The sequence below is a fragment of the Oncorhynchus kisutch genome, unplaced genomic scaffold (assembly GCF_002021735.2).
Source record: "Oncorhynchus kisutch isolate 150728-3 unplaced genomic scaffold, Okis_V2 scaffold1751, whole genome shotgun sequence".
NCBI classification, from domain to species: domain Eukaryota; kingdom Metazoa; phylum Chordata; class Actinopteri; order Salmoniformes; family Salmonidae; genus Oncorhynchus; species Oncorhynchus kisutch.
In genome coordinates, this window is record NW_022263696.1 from 1 (window position 1) to 20,183 (window position 20,183).

General features: G+C 41.4%; 3 long non-coding RNA genes across 3 annotated transcripts; all 3 read left to right on the plus strand.

Moving 5' to 3' along the window:
- The first annotated feature begins 472 nt into the window (after positions 1-472).
- LOC116367792 (uncharacterized) lies at positions 473-1,534 on the plus strand. Its single transcript, XR_004208442.1, has 3 exons — positions 473-510; positions 742-1,056; positions 1,485-1,534. It is a non-coding gene; the product is annotated as an uncharacterized LOC116367792 (long non-coding RNA).
- Positions 1,535-4,545: 3,011 nt separating this feature from the next.
- LOC116367793 (uncharacterized) lies at positions 4,546-5,718 on the plus strand. The gene is made up of 3 exons (XR_004208443.1): positions 4,546-4,586; positions 4,690-4,784; positions 5,676-5,718. It is a non-coding gene; the product is annotated as an uncharacterized LOC116367793 (long non-coding RNA).
- A 9,959-nt stretch (positions 5,719-15,677) lies between these two features.
- On the plus strand, positions 15,678-17,450 carry LOC116367794 (uncharacterized). Its single transcript, XR_004208444.1, has 2 exons — positions 15,678-16,245; positions 16,711-17,450. It is a non-coding gene; the product is annotated as an uncharacterized LOC116367794 (long non-coding RNA).
- Positions 17,451-20,183: the final 2,733 nt, after the last annotated feature.

The window sequence follows — 20,183 nt, forward strand, 5'->3', positions numbered from 1 at the left end:
GGAGGGAGGGGAGAAGAGAAGAGGAGAGGAGAGGGGGAGGATGAGAGGAGAGGAGAGAAGAGAGAAGAGGAAAGAGAGATGAGAGGGGAAGAAGAGGAGAAGAGAGGGGGAGAAGGGATGGGAAAGTCACAGAGCTCATTATTAAGGCCTTTCTACTGCCAATGTTTGTCTATGGAGATTGCATGGCTGAGTGTTTGATTTTGTACATCTGTCAGGAAGGGGTGTGGCTGAAATAGAGTCCACTAATTTGAAGGGGTGTCCACATACTGTTGTATATATAGTGTATGTACACATGGGTGTTGTTGCACCATACCAACGATAAGCCTGTCTTCCCCATCACATCATGAAAGGTCATGTTGATGTTCATTTAACCTCTGCCTCTCTCTTCCTCTGACTCCTCTCTTTCTCCTTTGTTTCTCTCTGTCTCCTTCTCTCTCCTCTGTCTCTCTCTTTCTCCTCTGTCTCTCTCTTTCTCCTCAGATCTCCAGGCTCAAAGCGTCAGTCCACCAGGTAGGTAGAGTATAAACCTACAGTGATTATAGCAGTTCAATATTAGTCAACTTTATTATCCCACATGGAGAAATGCATGTGTCCATACAAACCATTCTAAACCCCAATAACAAGTAGTGTTTTATGGAACTACTAATACTTGTCAACCACAAAGCATCACTGCTGTTAGAATAACAGAATCACTGTCATCATCTGTCCTCACCACTGTGTTTTCCTCTCTGCTGTTTACAGCTGAAGACTCAGTCAGACTGGTGAATGGGACCACTTCCTGTTCTGGGACAGTGGAAGTCTTCTATGAAGGAGAGTGGACAGGTCTATGTTTTAGTTGGTTGTGGGAATTGATGAGAGAGACTAAGGTTGTGTGTAGAGAGATGGACTGTGGGAATCCTGTATCTGAATCTAGAGGACGTCTGTTTGAAGATGGAAGAAGAGGAGTCAGACTATATAGTTGTAGTGGAGATGAGTCTTCTATTAGACAGTGTGGCATCAGAAGAGGAAGACCTGGTTTCTGTGATGGTGGATATTATCATCATGTGACCTGTTCAGGTAAGAGACTGGTCATATTGAGAGATTTATTTATACATTATACAATATTACCATGTATCATGTTTTTATGTGTTTTATTTCATTTAAATAGAGGGAGAGATGTCAGATGTATTTAAACATTATATTTGTGTTGGTCATATTGGTTTATGGGAGATGTTCATGGGCAGATCATTGTAGTTCAGATGGTACTGAAGTGAAGCTGCCTGATGGATGTCCAGCTGTTTATTTTCTATAAAGTGAAGTGAACTTATTCCTGTCTCCTGCCTGCATTATTCCCAACCTGATCCTGAGTGACTAAGAACCCATTTCTACCTCTTACAGTATCAAACATAGCAAACTACTATCTTTTATCCAACATATTTGTGTTTAGTCCTTGACAGTGTCATCAACAAAACTGATTGAATGTTCAACCAACTCTTTTTCTCCAGAGTCTGTGCGGCTTGTGGATGGATCTGGTCTCTGCTCTGGGAGAGTGGAGGTGAAGTCCAATCAGTCCTGGGCCTCAGTGTGTGAAGCTGACTTTGACCAGCAGGATGCAGAGGTAGTCTGTAGGGATGTTGGCTGTGGGGCTCCTGCAGCTCTACAGGGGGGGCTCTATGGAGAAGGTGGGGGTCAGACCTGGGATAAAGAGTTCCAGTGTAAAGGCAAAGAGTCCCTTCTCCTGGACTGTGACAACCTCAGACAGAGAGAACAACACCTGCCTACCTGGTAATGCTGTTGGACTCACCTGCTCAGGTTAGAAACAGTTTGTCACTCAATCAACATTGTTTCTCTACTGGAGTGAAGAATATGAGAGAATATGTAGGTGTGTTTTAGTGAGAAAATAGTAAGATTACTGTCTCTCTCTTTTCTTTTCTCAGAGCCTGATGATGTTAGGTGGTGGGAGGAGGCAGTCGCTGTGCTGGTGGAGTGGAGTGGTACGACCAGGGAGCGTGGAGGACTGTGGGAGCTGATGACTGGAACCAGAGGGATGTAGCTGTAGTAGTGTGTAGACAGCTGGGTTGTGGCTCCACTGTTTCAGTACTTCCTGGAAACACCACTAGAGGGTTTGGAGTTTCCTGTTCTGGTCTGAGCCTTCACTGAGGGAGTGTATAAGAACGAATGATCTCCGTCCTGGACTCACAGTGATCTGCTCAGGTAATTACAAGATACACTATATGGCCAATAGTATGTGGACATTAGTTGGTTCGGCTAGTTCAGCCACACCTGACTGGTGTATCAAATTGAGCACATGGCCATGCAATCTCCATAGACAAATATCAGCAGTAAAATGTTCTTACTGAAGATTTGTCAGTGAATTTCAATGTGGAACATCTCGGAGAGCAAACAACGGCTCAGCCGTGAAGTGGTAGACAACACGAGCTTACAGAAAGGACCGCCGAGTGTTGAACCACGTAGAGCGTAAAAATAATCCTCTGTTGTAAAATCACTGCTGAGTTCCACATACTTTAGTCCATGTATTATATCTCCTTCCTGGACTCACAGTGATCTGATCAGGAAATACCAACATATTATAATTATATTCAACTGATTTCCTTCATTCATACAACTTCCTCTGCACCTCTCATGATGACTGTTTAACTTGTCAGTCTGCTTTACTAAATAGATCACTCAGTCAAGTAGGAATCAAATACAACTTAAATATCCCAGAATGCTTTGTATTTGAGTGTCACCTCAGTGAACGTCTCTACTCACTACCACTGTCACAAAGAGAGAATGAGGGAGGAGGAGAGGAAGAGGGAGAGATGGAAAGATCAAATATATTTTATCACTTAGTTCTCACCAGTGATGTCATCATAACCAGTAACCTTTTCTCCTCTTGGCCCATCCTGACCCTGACATACAGTATCAGACCTTGTAGATCAGATGGTACTGAAGTGAAGCTGCCTGATGGATGTCCAGCTGTTTATTTTCTATAAAGTGAAGTGAACTTATTCCTGTCTCCTGCCTGCATTATTCCCAACCCGATCCTGAGTGACTAAGAACCCATTTCTACCTCTTACAGTATCAAACATAGCAAACTACAATCTTTTATCCAACATATTTCTGTTTAGTCCTTGACAGTGTCATCAACAAAACTGATTGAATGTTCAACCAACTCTTTTTCTCCAGAGTCTGTGCGGCTTCTGAATGGATCTGGTCTCTGCTCTGGGAGAGTGGAGGTGAAGTCCAATCAGTCCTGGGCCTCAGTGTGTGAAGCTGACTTTGACCGGCAGGATGCAGAGGTAGTCTGTAGGGATGTTGGCTGTGGGGCTCCTGCAGCTCTACAGGGGGGGCTCTATGGAGAAGGTGAGGGTCAGACCTGGGATAAAGAGTTCCAGTGTAAAGGCAAAGAGTCCCTTCTCCTGGACTGTGACACCTCAGACAGAGAGAACAACACCTGCCTACCTGGTAATGCTGTTGGACTCACCTGCTCAGGTAAGAAACAGTTTGTCACTCAGTCAACATTGTTTCTCACCTGGAGTGAAGAATATGAGAGACAATATAGGTGTGTTTTAGTGAGAAAATAGTAAGATTACTGTCTCTCTCTTTTCTTTTCTCAGAGCCTGATGATGTGAGGCTGGTGGGAGGAGGCAGTCGCTGTGCTGGTGGAGTGGAGCGGTACGACCAGGGAGAGTGGAGGACTGTGGGAGCTTACTGGAACAAAGAGGATGAAGCTGCAGTAGTGTGTAGACAGTTGGGTTGTGGCTCCACTGTTTCAGTACTACCTGGAAACACCACTTTAGGGGTTGGAGTTAGATGTTCTGGGTCTGAGTCTTCACTGAGGGAGTGTTGGAGAAGTTATGATCTCCTTCCTGGATTCACAGTGATCTGCTCAGGTAATAACAACATATTAGAATTACATTCAACTGATTTCCTTCATTCATACAACTTCCTCTTCATTCATACAACTTAAATATCCCAGAATGCTTTTGTGTTTGAGTGTTATCTCAGTGAACGTCTCTACTCACTACCACTGTCACATGTCATGTTATTGTCACATCTAAATGAGGAAAGTAGTTGAGGAGATACGTTTTCTTTTTCTCTCTTCTTGTTCCAGATGTCCTGCTTCAGCCTGATATCAACATATGTTGTCTCAGTGACTGTAGGCCCACTACTCATGTTGCCCTGTGAGGGAGGGTGGCTGGCACTGTTACATGCTGATGTTATTGTCATATCTATAGGAAACTAGTTGAAGAGGTTTTTCTTGTTCTCTTTTATTGTTACAGATATCCTGGTCCAGCCTGATATCTTCCTGACTGACTCAATGGGAGGGGTCTCCAGGGGCCACCAGGGGCCTGACATGTTATGGGGCCACAGCTTCACCATCACCTGCTCCACTCAGCCACAGTACCCAGGAGGCTCCTTCCTCCTCACATTCACCGGCTCCAACAGAACCCAGACCCAGCCAGCTGTCAATCACTCTGCTGCCTTCCTCTTCCCTGCTGCAGATGACTCCCACCAAGGGAACTACAGCTGTGTTTATGAGAATTATGTTTTCTCTCATCACTTCTCCTCTGAGAGTGAGCTCCTCTCCCTCACCATCACAGGTAACTGAACACGAACCAGACTTATAACTTTGTCATTGACAGATTTCCCACAGATCTATGTGATGATGATCAGTCCCCTCATCAAAGGTGTTTCTGTTTGCAGCCTCTCCTCTGCCAGCCTTCATCATCAGACACGTTGTAGTGCTGCTGATCCTACTGACAGCCATCACCACCATATCATACCTGTACTGTACTAAGGTAAAGACATTTTCTCAGACGGAGAGTTGGAAAATTCTGGGTTTTCCCTAAATCCCAGTAGGGACAGACTCCAACACTCAGACATCATTAACAGATAACCAGGGACACACTCAGAGATCATTAACAGATAACCAGGGACACACTCAGACACTCAGACATCATTAACAGATAACCAGGGACACACTCCAACACTCAGACATCATTAACAGATAACCAGGGACACACTCCAACACTCAGACATCATTAACAGATAACCAGGGACACACTCCAACACTCAGACATCATTAACAGATAACCAGGGACACACTCCAACACTCAGACATCATTAACAGATAACCAGGGACAGACTCCAACACTCAGACATCATTAACAGATAACCAGGGACACACTCAGACACTCAGACATCATTAACAGATAACCAGGGACACACTCCAACACTCAGACATCATTAACAGATAACCAGGGACAGACTCCAACACTCAGACATCATTAACAGATAACCAGGGACACACTCAGACACTCAGACATCATTAACAGATAACCAGGGACACACTCCAACACTCAGACATCATTAACAGATAACCAGGGACAGACTCCAACACTCAGACATCATTAACAGATAACCAGGGACAGACTCCAACACTCAGACATCATTAACAGATAACCAGGGACACACTCCAACACTCAGACATCATTAACAGATAACCAGGGACACACTCCAACACTCAGACATCATTAACAGATAACCAGGGACACACTCCAACACTCAGACATACAGATACCCCAAAAACTACTTAAGTAGTACTTTCAAGTAGTTTTCTGAAGTCCTTTACACCGCTGAGAGTTGGTCATGTGTGTTTTTGTGGTCAACCAGACTGTCTCTTTGTGCAGTGTCTCTCCAGACAACCAGGAGGAAGAGGAGAGAACAGTGTGAGCAGCATGGATCTTTATGTCAATGCCATGGAGATGGTCTCTCTGAGCTCCAGAGCTGAAGCTGGACCGGGAGAGGAGAGAGCAGCCCAGGGGATGGAGTAGGAGTAGAATGAAGCTGACCCTACATGCTGATCTTAGGTCAGTTCTGTGTTTAAAATCGATAGTCAGCAGTGGACTGGTGTTTAAAATGTTGTGACAAACCTGAAGTATTTCTAATTTTAATAACAGGTTCAGAATTAGTTTAAAAGGAGTGACTGCAACCATTATTCATTTAGTTTGTTTTTTACCACCAGAGAAACATGGGGTTTTGGGTAACATGGGGTTTTGGGTAACATGGGGTTTTGGGTAACATGGGGTTTTGGGTAACATGGGGTTTTGGTAACATGGGATTTGGGTAACATGGGTTCTGGGTAACATGGGGTTTGGGTAACATGGGGTTTGGGGTAACATGGGGTTTGGGGAAACATGGGGTTTTGGGTAACACAGGTTTTTGGGTAACACGGGTTTTGGGTAACATGGTGTTTTGGGTAACATGGGGTTTTGGGTAACATGGGGTTTGGGTAACATGGGGTTTTGGGTAACATGCGGTATGGGAAACATGGGGTTTGGGTAACACAAGTTCTGGGTAACATGGGGTTTTGGGTAACATTGGGTTTTGGGTAACATGGGGTTCTGGGTAACATGGGGTTCTGGGTAACATGGGTTTTGGGTTTTGGGTAACATGGGGTTCTGGGTAACATGGGGTTCTGGGTAACATGGGGTTTTGGGTAACATGGTGTTTCTGGTAACATGGTGTTTCTGGTAACATGGGGTTTCTGGTAACATGGGGTTTTGGGTAACATGGGGTTTCTGGTAACATGGTGTTCTGGGTAACATGGTGTTTTGGGTAACGTGGGGGTTTGATTATTTTAAGAGAGTAGCTCAATAACGTCCGTTTTGTGTCCAGAATGTATGTTGCTTTTGTCTTCATGTCTTTAGAGATATCTCATTTAGTGTCTCTTAGATTCTTTATCTTATTTAGTGTCTCTTAGATTCTTTATCTTATTTAGTGTCTCTTAGATTCTTTATCTTGAAGTGTCTCCATTATTAGTCCAGGTATTATTATAATCATCTGTTCATTCTTTGCATTTGGAGAATTTTTAATTTTTTTTTAAATAAAATTAATAAAGGGGTTTGTTGTTGTTGTTTACCTCTCATGATGTTATTGATTATAAATGTTATGATATTGATTATGATGTAGATTAGTGTTATGTTGTTAGTAGTATAGAGATAATGATGTTATTGATTATAAATGTTATGATATTGATTATGATGTAGATTAGTGTTATGTTGTTAGTAGTATAGAGATAATGATGTTATTGATTATAAATGTTATGATATTGATTATGAAGTAGATTATTGTTGTGATGTTGCTCTCTAAACTGCCATGTAATCAACTGAATGCTTTTAATAAAATTACAGGCTGTCAGTCTTGTGTGATTTAATTATTAGACAGACTACAACATACAGTATGAATGAACTGAGATCAGTCTGTGTGATTCCCCTCTTGGACAGACTACAACATACAGTATGAATTAACTGAGATCAGTCTGTGTGATTCCCCTCTTGGACAGACCACAACATACAGTATGAATTAACTGAGATCAGTCTGTGTGATTTAATTATTAGACAGACTACAACATACAGTATGAATTAACTGAGATCAGTCTGTGTGATTCCCCTCTTGGACAGACTACAACATACAGTATGAATGAACTGAGATCAGTCTGTGTGATTCCCCTCTTGGACAGACTACAACATACAGTATGAATTAACTGAGATCAGTCTTGTGTGATTTAATTATTAGACAGACTACAACATACAGTATGAATTAACTGAGATCAGTCTGTGTGATTCCCCTCTTGGACAGACTACAACATACAGTATGAATTAACTGAGATCAGTCTGTGTGATTTAATTATTAGACAGACTACAACATACAGTATGAATTAACTGAGATCAGTCTGTGTGATTCCCCTCTTGGACAGACTACATCATACAGTATGAATTATATGAGATCAGTCTGTGTGATTCCCCTCTTGGACAGACTACAACATACAGTATGAATTAACTGAGATCAGTCTGTGTGATTTAATTATTAGACAGACTACAACATACAGTATGAATTAACTGAGATCAGTCTGTGTGATTCCCCTCTTGGACAGACTATAACATACAGTATGAATTAACTGAGATCAGTCTTGTGTGATTTAATTATTAGACAGACTACAACATGCAGTATGAATTAACTGAGATCAGTCTGTGTGATTCCCCTCTTGGACAGACTACAACATACAGTATGAATTACCTGAGATCAGTCTGTGTGATTCCCCTCTTGGACAGACTACAACATACAGTATGAATTAACTGGTCATACATTTGGCAGGAGGATAGGAAGTGCATCTCAGTTTCCACCTCATTTTGTGGGCTGTGTGCACATAGCCTGTCTTCTCTGGAGAGCCAGGTACTGACCTGTATATAGTACTGCTATTGTTATTTTACTGTTGCTCTTCAATTACTTTTTACTCTTTAATTACTTGTTACAGGGCAACCCAAGCTGTACTGTTCAGTAGGATAATAGTACACCAACCCAAGCTGTACTGTTCAGTAGGATAATAGTAGACCAACCCAAGCTGTACTGTTCAGTAGGATAATAGTAGACCAACCCAAGCTGTACTGTTCAGTAGGATAATAGTAGACCAACCCAAGCTGTACTGTTCAGTAGGATAATAGTAGACCAACCCAAGCTGTACTGTTCAGTAGGATAATAGTAGACCAACCCAAGCTGTACTGTTCAGTAGGATAATAGTAGACCAACCCAAGCTGTACTGTTCAGTAGGATAATAGTAGACCAACCCAAGCTGTACTGTTCAGTAGGATAATAGTAGACCAACCCAAGCTGTACTGTTCAGTAGGATAATAGTAGACCAACCCAAGCTGTACTGTTCAGTAGGATAATAGTAGACCAACCCAAGCTGTACTGTTCAGTAGGATAATAGTAGACCAACCCAAGCTGTACTGTTCAGTAGGATAATAGTAGACCAACCCAAGCTGTACTGTTCAGTAGGATAATAGTAGACCAACCCAAGCTGTACTGTTCAGTAGGATAATAGTAGACCAACCCAAACTGTACTGTTCAGTAGGATAATAGTAGACCAACCCAAGCTGTACTGTTCAGTAGGATAATAGTAGGCCAACCCAAGCTGTACTGTTCAGTAGGATAATAGTAGACCAACCCAAGCTGTACTGTTCAGTAGGATAATAGTAGACCAACCCAAGCTGTACTGTTCAGTAGGATAATAGTAGACAACCCAAGCTGTACTGTTCAGTAGGATAATAGTAAACCAACCCAAGCTGTACTGTTCAGTAGGATAATAGTAGACCAACCCAAGCTGTACTGTTCAGTAGGATAATAGTAGACCAACCCAAGCTGTACTGTTCAGTAGGATAATAGTAGACCAACCCAAGCTGTACTGTTCAGTAGGATAATAGTAGACCAACCCAAGCTGTACTGTTCAGTAGGATAATAGTAGACCAACCCAAGCTGTACTGTTCAGTAGGATAATAGTAGACCAACCCAAGCTGTACTGTTCAGTAGGATAATAGTAGACCAACCCAAGCTGTACTGTTCAGTAGGATAATAGTAGACCAACCCAAGCTGTACTGTTCAGTAGGATAATAGTAGACCAACCCAAGCTGTACTGTTCAGTAGGATAATAGTATTACTATTATTGAAACAGAGAAACTGGCGAAGAAACAGGTTTCAGAATTTCTCATTTTTATTTCAGGGTTTCGTTCCTATTGTTGTATTAGCAGTGTTTATATAGTACAGACACCTAGCACTATTGTTGGATTAGCAGTGTTTATATAGTACAGACACCTAGCACTATTGTTGTATTAGCAGTGTTTATATAGTACAGACACCTAGCACTATTGTTGGATTAGCAGTGTTTATATAGTACAGACACCTAGCACTATTGTTGGATTAGCAGTGTTTATATAGTACAGACACCTAGCAACAGTAGTGATACATGGTTAGGTAGGACACAAGATATCTGTTAGATAGGAACAACAGTAATGATACATGGTTAGGTAGGACACAAGATATCTGATAGAGAGGAACAACAGTAGTGATACATGGTTAGGTAGGACACAAGATATCTGTTAGATAGGAACAACAGTAACGTTATTGATACAAACCCTCAATGTGAAGTGATATTAATCCATAAATACAGAGCACAAGTACAACCCTTTTATATAAACCTTTTAAGGTAGTAAGAAAATAAACATTCACTTAATATTTCAATAAGTCCCCTGCTAGTAAATCACCTGCTGGTAATAACTAGCGTGACATTGTAGTGCAGAGACCAACGGTGCTCGTTAGCTCGTCATTAACACGGCTAGCTAAGACAGCAACAACTTGGTTAACTGGCTGAAATAGGTCTTCAATTCATGAACGGCTAAATAAATATCTACAGAGCCACATTCGCTATTGACTTTAGGATATATGAACCAGTTTTCCAAAACCACTATTGTGTTATACAGTTTGAACCAGTGTTTATGTCCAGAGGAAGAGGACTCGAACCTGCTCTCAGAATATCTGTCAGACTGAGGAGCGGGCAGACCAACTTCCCAAATAGGGGAGAAGCACTCAAAACACACTAGTTGTTCTTTCAAAGAAAATTATACAAAAATGGTAAGTCCGAAGACATCTCGTATTACCAACCTTACTACAATGGCAGCAAACATTTTAATGAATTCAGTAACACATAATGAAAGGAAACTTGAATTATATCACCCCTTTTCCTGAGGTGAATGGTTTCACCCACTACTCTCCCGGAACTGAGGCTTTGACATCAACAGTTTCACTTTGTTCCACCTTTGGTGAGCAAAGGTGAGCAAAACAGCGAATAACGTAGCTAAATACTGACATTATCCTCAATCGAGATATCTGTTCATATCTAAATACATGGCTCTGCTTTGGTCTATTCCATTGATATTGTCAAACTGAACATTACATTGTGTAGCTCCCTTCAGTAACAGTCCTTGATTTTAACTGGCGGCTTTATTCTGTAGTTTTAGTCAGAACTATAAAGTAAATGAAAAATACAGTTAAGCACACTATTACAACCTTATCTTACGAGTGACTTATTAGCTTGGTATAACTCTGAAGTGCTTACATACATAACAGTTTAACCGGCGATATAGCGGGTACATTAGGATGACGGTCCGATGTCAGAAGGATTCAGATAATAACTACAAAACGAAGCCAACTTCAGCCTGAGCTTTGGTTGCGAATGGTATGAACTTTGAACTCTTATTCGCTACAGAAGTGATACCTGCTAGCCGTTGAGTTAGCAGCGGGCGCTGTAAACATGGACTCAGAAAGGACGGACAGAGTATCCCCTCTACCACACAACGACGACACTACAACGTTTTTCGTTCACCACCAGAGACACTCTTCAAAGGACTCAGTTTGGCAACACGGCCTTCCATCTACCACCAACCTATTGAAAAGCAGCTCAGAGTAAATAGTTATAGCATTTTCCTTTTCCAAATGGGCGGTAATTTAGAATGCATAAGATTCTGTAATTACGTCAGAGTTCCTGCCTACGGCTCGATAGAGACTGTCGCGATATGAAACCTTCAGCCCCGCCCCTTGGCCGGCAGCGGGGTGCTAGAGGTGGTTAGCGTCCCGTTCCCTGGATTGGACAGGGCACTATAGATACTTCAGGTTATCTCGGTATAACCAGGACCGCTCGCGTAGCCCTGCCTCTCTTTCTGTATCGATACGTTGTCCGCGTAGAGAGGTCTTTTGCCTTGTCACTCTCAACGGTCTCTAGCTGGGATGTGTGAACCCCACATTTATCCTCGAGACTCTTTGCTTCACCACTAATTAGTCCTTGAGTTGTTATTAAGCACTAGTCCTACCAGTCTCTATATGACTTCCCTGTGTTGAGTATTTCCCCTCTGTGATGTATCTAGTTTAAAGTGTGAAGACCTTTAGTCAACTTAGTCTCACTACTCTGCCCGTCGGCTATGTATCGCTTGGAAAATAAAACTTAGATCGATAAGACAATTAAATGAATCACTACTGGACACACCTTCCTCCTTGTCTTTTAATGGTAACTCATTCTGTCATAGAGCATTGATCCCCGTTTCCAGTGTCCCGGTAGCGGGGAGTGTCAGAGTTGTTATCTCCGGTGCCGTTAACTGTCTAGAGATAACCTTTTACTCGAGACAAAATAAGACCGTTTATTTTTGAAAACACTGTTTTTTGTCTTTTACAATCAAACACACTTCAAAATACACCATTTGTTGCTCGGTCACACACAGCGTTAATCAAAAACATGCAAATGCCTTAATGCTCTATAAAATGCCTGGTACAATGATAACACTTATCTCTACATTAAATACTTATAATAGTTATTTAATTACCTTTGAGAGATGACGAGGAGACCCACGAGATCAGGAGCAGAGTTTCAATCGGTCAGAATTCTTTTAGAATTTAGTTAGTAGCGACTCCCCTCTACTGGCTGAGAGGTTGACTTGGTGGTTTACTAAATTTAGAGATCACATTCTACATTGTGACATCCTTAAAATACTCCTTCTACAATGTTACAACATTCTACATTGTGACATCATTAAAATACTCCTACTACAATGTTAAAACATTCTACATTGTGACATCATTAAAATACTCCCACTACAATGTTTAAACATTCTACATTGTGACATCATTAAAATACTCCTTCTACAATGTTACAACATTCTACATTGTGACATCATTAAAATACTCCCACTACAATGTTAAAACATTCTACATTGAGACATCATTAAAATAGAAAAATACATGCAGCTGGAGATTACGCAATAATTGCGACGGAGGACACCAAGCGGCCACCTGGTAAATGTAGTCTCTTATGGTCAATCTTCCAATGATATGCCTACAAATACGTCACAATGCTGTCGACACTATGGGGAAACGACAGAAAGTCTAAGCTCATTCGTGACCCATACACAGCCATATAAGGACTCATTGAAACACAGCGCCTTCAAAATCTGGGGGTACTTCCTGTTTGAAATTTCATCTGGGTTTCGCCTGTAGCATTAGTTCTGTGGCACTCACAGACAGTATCTTTGCAGATTTGGAAATGTCAGAGTGTTTTCTTTCCAAAGCTGTCAATTATATGCATAGTCGAGCGTCTTTTCGTGACAAAATATCGCGCTTAAAACGGGAACGTTTTTTTATCCAAACATTTAAAGAGCGCCCCCTATATCAAAGAAGTTTAGAAATGCTTGCATACCAGGGAACTTTTGGCTAAACCAACTATATCATACTACGACCAATAAGCAAACTACAAACTCAATGTACGTCACAAATAGTACAGTTAGTATGAGTATTCCAACACAGCTCAGGTCTCTGGGCTGCCATTTTGTTTCTGTTTAAAACCCAGGTTGCCCCTTTAAAAAAGCCACACAACAAACAACCAATCTCCAGTTGAAACAATAACAAAGTTGTCATTATTTTTTTACTCCAATGTTTAGAAACAAATGTCAGATTTCCCCTTTAACACCACACACATCAGTCCTACAACTGCCCCTGTTTTTAACACAGTAACGGTACCTACAGTTGAAGTCCAAAGTTTACATACACCTTAGCCAAATACATTTAATCTCATCACAATTCCTGGCATTTAATCCTAGTAAAAATTCCCTGTCTTAGGTCAGTTAGAATCACCACTTTATTTTAAGAATGTGAAATGTCAAAATAATGGTAGAGAGAATTATTTATTTCAGCTTTAATTTCATCAAATTCCCAGTGGGTCAGAAGTTTACATACACTCAATTAGTATTTGGTAGCATTGCCTTTAAATTGTTTAACTTGGGTCAAACGTTTCGGGTAGCCTTCCACAAGCTCCCCACAATAAGTTGGGTGAATTTTGGCCCATTCCTCCTGACAGAGCTGGTGTAACTGAGTCAGGTTTGTAGGCCTCCTTGCTCGCACACGCCTTCTCAGTTCTGCCCACACATTTTCTATACGATTGAGGTCAGGGCTTTGTGATGGCCACTCCAATACCAGCCACAATTGTACCCGAAGACAGGAAGTGCCTATTCCTCATCTCACCAAGGATAAACTTCAACTCAATCGCCAGTACTGGCGACATCGTGTGGAAGCTGTAGGCATTGTAAACTGGACGCTATCTATTTTCCCTTGCCATAGACAATACAGAGACCGGCGGAGGGATATTTTTTGTGTGTTTTTTTGTGAACAGTTTTCCTTGGGATTTTGCCTCCTACACACGTTCTGTTATAGTCACAGCCATGATGTAACCAGTTTTAGAGACTTCAGAGTGTTTTCTATCCACACATACTAATCATATGCATATACTATATTCCTGGCATGAGTAGCAGGACGTTGAAATTTTGCGCGATTTTTAACAAAAAGCTGCAAAAATTCGCAGCCTCTTTAAGAGGTTTTAAAGAATCCCACGGGGAGTCTTCAGACACGCCCCCAACATCAGTCAAATGGTGGTGAGGTCTGATCTTCCACCAGAGCCACGTAGTACTTTCCTACAAGGTTCGTTACACTGCTAGCTGGTAGGACTCCTTTGCTGGATTAGACTATAGCTGAGATCCCAATACCCATGTAAACATAGCTAAACATAGCTTACTGATAGATCAACGAGGTCAGATCCCAATAACCATGTAAACATAGCTAAACATAGCTTACTGATAGATCAACGAGGTCAGATCCCAATACCCATGTAAACATAGCTTACTGATAGATCAATGAGGTCAGATCCCAATACCCATGTAAACATAGCTAAACATAGCTTACTGATAGATCAACGAGGTCAGATCCCAATACCCATGTAAACATAGCTTACTGATAGATAAATGAGGTCAGATCCCAATACCCATGTAAACATAGCTTACTGATAGATCAATGAGGTCAGATCCCAATACCCATGTAAACATAGCTTACTGACAGATCAATGAGGTCAGATCCAATACCCATGTATTGCGAACAGGTTGATTGTGGCGGTAGTCGTTTCGATGGAGAATAACTTTACAGTTATTTTGCCCGCGGTGGTTATTGAAGTCGTGGTTTCGTGGAAGAAACCGTTGTTGTGCATCATCTTTCAACGCTCCAATACCTGATAAGGACCAAACCTGTTTAGGCTTTTTGGGAATTTAACTTCAATGAACCTGAAAGTGTTCATAGTAGAAACATCTGTTGTGTTGGTAGAATGTGGAAAGACCCACCTCATTGGTTAATATTCCCTGTAGTACAAACATCTGTTGGGTTGGTAGAATGTGTAAAGACCCACCTCATTGGTTAATATTCCCTGTAGTAGAAACATCTGTTGGGTTGGTAGAATGTGGAAAGACCCATCTCATTGGTTAATATTCCCTGTAGTAGAAACATCTGTTGGGTTGGTAGAATGTGTAAAGACCCACCTCATTGGTTAATATTCCCTGTAGTAGAAACATCTGCTGGGTTGGTAGAATGTGGAAAGACCCACCTCATTGGTTAATATTCCCTGTAGTAGAAACATCTGTTGGGTTGGTAGAATGTGTAAAGACCCACCTCATTGGTTAATATTCACTGTAGTAGAAACATCTGTTGGGTTGGTAGAATGTGTAAAGACCCACCTCATTGGTTAATATTCCCTGTAGTAGAAACATCTGTTGGTTGGTAGAATGTGTAAAGACCCACCTCATTGGTTAATATTCACTGTAGTAGAAACATCTGTTGGGTTGGTAGAATGTGGAAGTAGGTTTTAAATTCATACTTATTACAAATCTGCAGTTGTCTGACTATTATATTATTATTTAATGAAAGAAATGTGAAAATGCACTTTTTGTCTGGAAATAAAATAAACATTTATCTGCGTTAACCACTCCAGTCAACAGATGGCGATATGCGTTTTTCAGGCGATGCTATCAGAGTGACGTATAATGTAGTGGACGGGACGCTTCTTCAACAACATCTCGTCAGCCACCTCGGTAGCTTCCTAGCGGAAACGTTCAAGCTGTTCAGACTGCTTCGGTCTATATTTACTTCTGTTTTTGGAACATAATTCTGTCTTTTAACTAGTTTCCCCATTTCATGTCATATATCCGTTTAGTCAGGTAACGGTAGCTGGCTTGATAAATGAGCCTATCACTAGGCTAGTCGCTAACTAGCTAGGTTAGCTGGCTAACATCCCCGACCATGAGCTCAGCAAGCTGCTGCCCTCCTGCTAAAAAAGAGGTCTGCTGGAAGGAGAAAGAAGGTATTTGGCTGAACGTTGTCGTGAAAGAGGAGAATGAAGAGGAGGATGTCACAGTAAACGAAGAAGTAGAGGGTGAGGCTGTTACACAGAAAGAAGAGGAAGAAAACGATGATACTTTTTTGGAGTGAATGAAGGAGAGATAACTGTCATATTGAAGGAGGAGGAGAGGGAAGAAGAGGAGGAGACAGAAGATCTGAGTAACACCAGTAAGTCCTGTCTTGAAAATAGTTGTTGAACTGATACGTGGTTTTAAAACGGCATTCTACTCTAGTTCTGAGCTTAAATGCCGTTTTTTAATGTAGGAATTGATAAAGCTACACTGTAAGATGTGAATAGCACACCTATTCAATCTTCCATAATAAAAATGATACCAAATCGTTTATTTAATTTCCGCGTTATCATAAAGTTCTTTATCATTGCTAGAGTGTCAAGCGTAGGCTGGACTGGTGTAAACGCTACAACATACAATGACATTCTAGACCATTCTATAGGCCTCTCTGACTAAGAACCACACAGAGACCTGCATTTTGTAGTGGCTTTAATAACACTTGTGAAAAGTGACTTCAGGTGATTGAGGGATCTAGTCTAGATTAAACGTCATAGGAAGTTTTATCATATGAAGGTTTCATTCAGGTCTCTGTTTAATTAAATCATCTGTTTGTCTTTGACAGGAGAGAGACCAGACTCTCCTTCTGACAGCAGGAAGAGTCCTTCAGGGAAACCAGACCCGAGACGTCCAAACCAGCAGGACGACATCACTGTTCCCAGTGTGGAAAGAGTTTTACTCAGTTAGGGAGCCTGAGAACACATAAGAGAATACACACTGGAGAGAAGCCTTACCACTGTTCCCAATGTGGAATGTCGTTTACCCAGTTAGGGAGCCTGCAAACGCATGAGAGGGGACACACAGGGGAAAAGCTTTTCCAATGTTCCCATTGTGGAAAGAGTTTTGGCCAGGTAGGAAACCTGAACAAGCATGAGAGGACACACACAGGTAAGAAGATGTACCGCTGCTCCCAGTGTGGAGAGAGATTTACCCGGTTAAGGTACCTGAAAGAGCATGAAGGAATACATACAAATACACAGGAGGAGAAGACATACCACTGCTCTCATTGTGGAAAGACCTTTTCCCAGTCAGAGAACCTGAAAACACATGAGAGAATCGAGAGGCTGTGTTCTGACTTGTGTTTTTGACTGAGAATGTGTGTGTTTGTTTGGGCTGTCAGACTTGAGTTCACTTTGTGTAATGTTAGTGCACTATTTTTAATTGTGATTAATCCATTGTCTGAAAGGGTTAAAAACACACTGAAAACATCCAGAATACATCCTATATACAGCTACAATCTACAATGCCATGTAAACACAAGATGACATTGAGGTTAAATAAAGTGTGATTTATCAATGGAACATATTTTGACACGTCCACTGTGTGTCTCTGTAGAGTCATAATATCCATAACAACTAGAGGTCAAACAGGGAGATGGTTCCATTCATTTTCCCCACAGGGCTGTGTTTTGTTTAGACTCACCCTGGTGTGATGTTTTGATAACCATGTAAACCTCTCTGGGACAAGGTGACTGAGGACACAGTGTGTTGTCAATGTATTGTCATGTTTTTAAAATGGTACAAATGCCTTTATTTTAGCTGGACCCCAGGAAGAGTAGCTGCTGCCTTGGCAGGAACTAATGGGGATCCATATTAAACCCCAGGAAGAGTAGCTGCTGCCTTGGCAGGAACTAATGGGGATCCATAATAAACCCCAGGAAGAGTAGCTGCTGCCTTGGCAGGAACTAATGGGGATCCATAATAAACCCCAGGAAGAGTAGCTGCTGCCTTGGCAGGAACTAATGGAGATCCATAATAAACCCCAGGAAGAGTAGCTGCTGCCTTGGCAGGAACTAATGGGGATCCATAATAAACCCCAGGAAGAGTAGCTGCTGCCTTGGCAGGAACTAATGGGGATCCATAATAAACCCCAGGAAGAGTAGCTGCTGCCTTGGCAGGAACTAATGGGGATCCATAATAAACCCCAGGAAGAGTAGCTGCCGCTTTGGCAGGAACTAATGGGGATCCATAATAAACTCCAGGAAGAGTAGCTGCTGCCTTGGCAGGAACTAATGGGGATCCATAATAAACCCCAGGAAGAGTAGCTGCTGCCTTGGCAGGAACTAATGGGGATCCATAATAAACCCCAGGAAGAGTAGCTGCTGCCTTGGCAGGAACTAATGGGGATCCATAATAAACCCCAGGAAGAGTAGCTGCCGCTTTGGCAGGAACTGCACTGTCTACAGAGAAACCTACATTCAAATACTTAGATGTGTGTGTATTGGGTATATGTTGTGAAATGATTAGATATTACTCGTTAGATATTACTGCTGTCGGAGCTAGAAACACAAGCATTTTGCTACACCCGCAATAACATTTGCTAAACACGTGTATGTGACCAATAACATGTGATTTCATTTTGATTTGAAATAAACGTCCTATTTATCAAAGGTGCTTTTGGCTGGAGTCAAAATGACTCCAAAGGATTTGAGTTTGTTAAAAGTCCATAATGATACAGAAACACTAAACCAGGATTTAGATTTATTAAGAACAAGTTGATTGACAAAGTCATGAAAAATGGAATAAACCACATTTCGGCTGTGATAAAAGATATGCCTCTGGGGTCAAAATGATCCATGTCAGAACTATGGTTCAATATAAATATGTAGTGGGTCTAAAGTTTGTTTTAAATTCTCACTCATTAAAAACGAATCAATCAACACATGCTTATCTTTGAACGACTTAATTAATATGATAATCAATTTTAATGAAATAAATGAAAAATAAACGTTTGGTTCCTCAACTGCGTTGCCCCTCCAGTCAGCAGATGGCGATGTGCGTCTTTTAGGTTCAGGCGACGCTGCCAGTGTGACGTATAATCTAGTGGACGGGACGCTGCTTCAACAACAACAGTTAGACACATCGGTAGCTTTATAGCAAACATAGCTACAACATTCACTCTCTTTACACTGTTTTGGTGTATATTAGTCGCTGTGTATTAAACACACTTCTGTCGTATGTACGTGTTGGCCCATTTAATTATATATTTACGTTGTTTGTCAGCTAGCTGGTTTGCTAAATTAGCTTAGAACTAGGCTAGTCGCTAATGCTAGCTAGCGAACATCTCCGACCATGAGTTCACTAAGCTACTCTCCTCCTGCTAAAGAAGAAGAGAAAGACGTTTCAGTGAAAGAAAAGGAAGACTCGTTCAGAGTGAAAGAGGAGGAGGATGTTACAGTAAAAGAAGAGGAAGCGGAGAGAGAGGAGGATGCAGTTTATGGAGTGAAAGAGCCATCTTTGTTATTGTTTGAACTGCAGATTGGTTGATCGATTGATTTGGCTTTTTAAAAGGGACAACCTAGGATTTAAACAGCAACAAAATGGCTGCCCTGAGACTTGGTTTGGTAAACAGCTGAGGGATGGGGGCTGGAGAAATGTAACCACTCTCACATTCATAGAGAAAGCTATTGTAGCAACCTCAACCCAAAACCTAGCGACCTCATCAAGAAGTTCAGACATCTTTTCGTAACATTTCTAAAGTGTTGGACCAGGTTTGAGTTCAGCTCAGGACTTCCCCCCGAATTCACTACACTATGAATACGTTTATAATGTTACTGTCTGCTTGATTTACAGTAGCGTCTCGTTACTCTGTTTGGACACGGAGATACTTAGCTCATGTGTAGAGAACTGTTACTTAATGGACAGGCTATTGTACAACACAGAGAGCTATTTTCCTTCATTCAGGACATTTAGAATGACAACACATTACAGAGGAGCCTAGTGGGATTATTCACACAATTATCTGGTGATCAGGTTATGAAATGTCATGACAAACACATTTTAGTTTCCATGTTTCACCTGAAATATTAAATGATTTATAATCCTATGTCTATGTTATTGTTAGGTGAAGTTATGGGTCCTACAGTAGGTCTATGTTATTGTTAGGTGAAGTTATGGGTTCTACAGTAGGTCTATTTTGTTGTTAGGGGAAGTTATGGGTCCTACAGTTGGTCTATGTTATTGTTAGGGGAAGTTATGGGTCCTACAGTAGGTCTATGTTATTGTTAGGGGAAGTTATGGGTCCTACAGTAGGTCTATG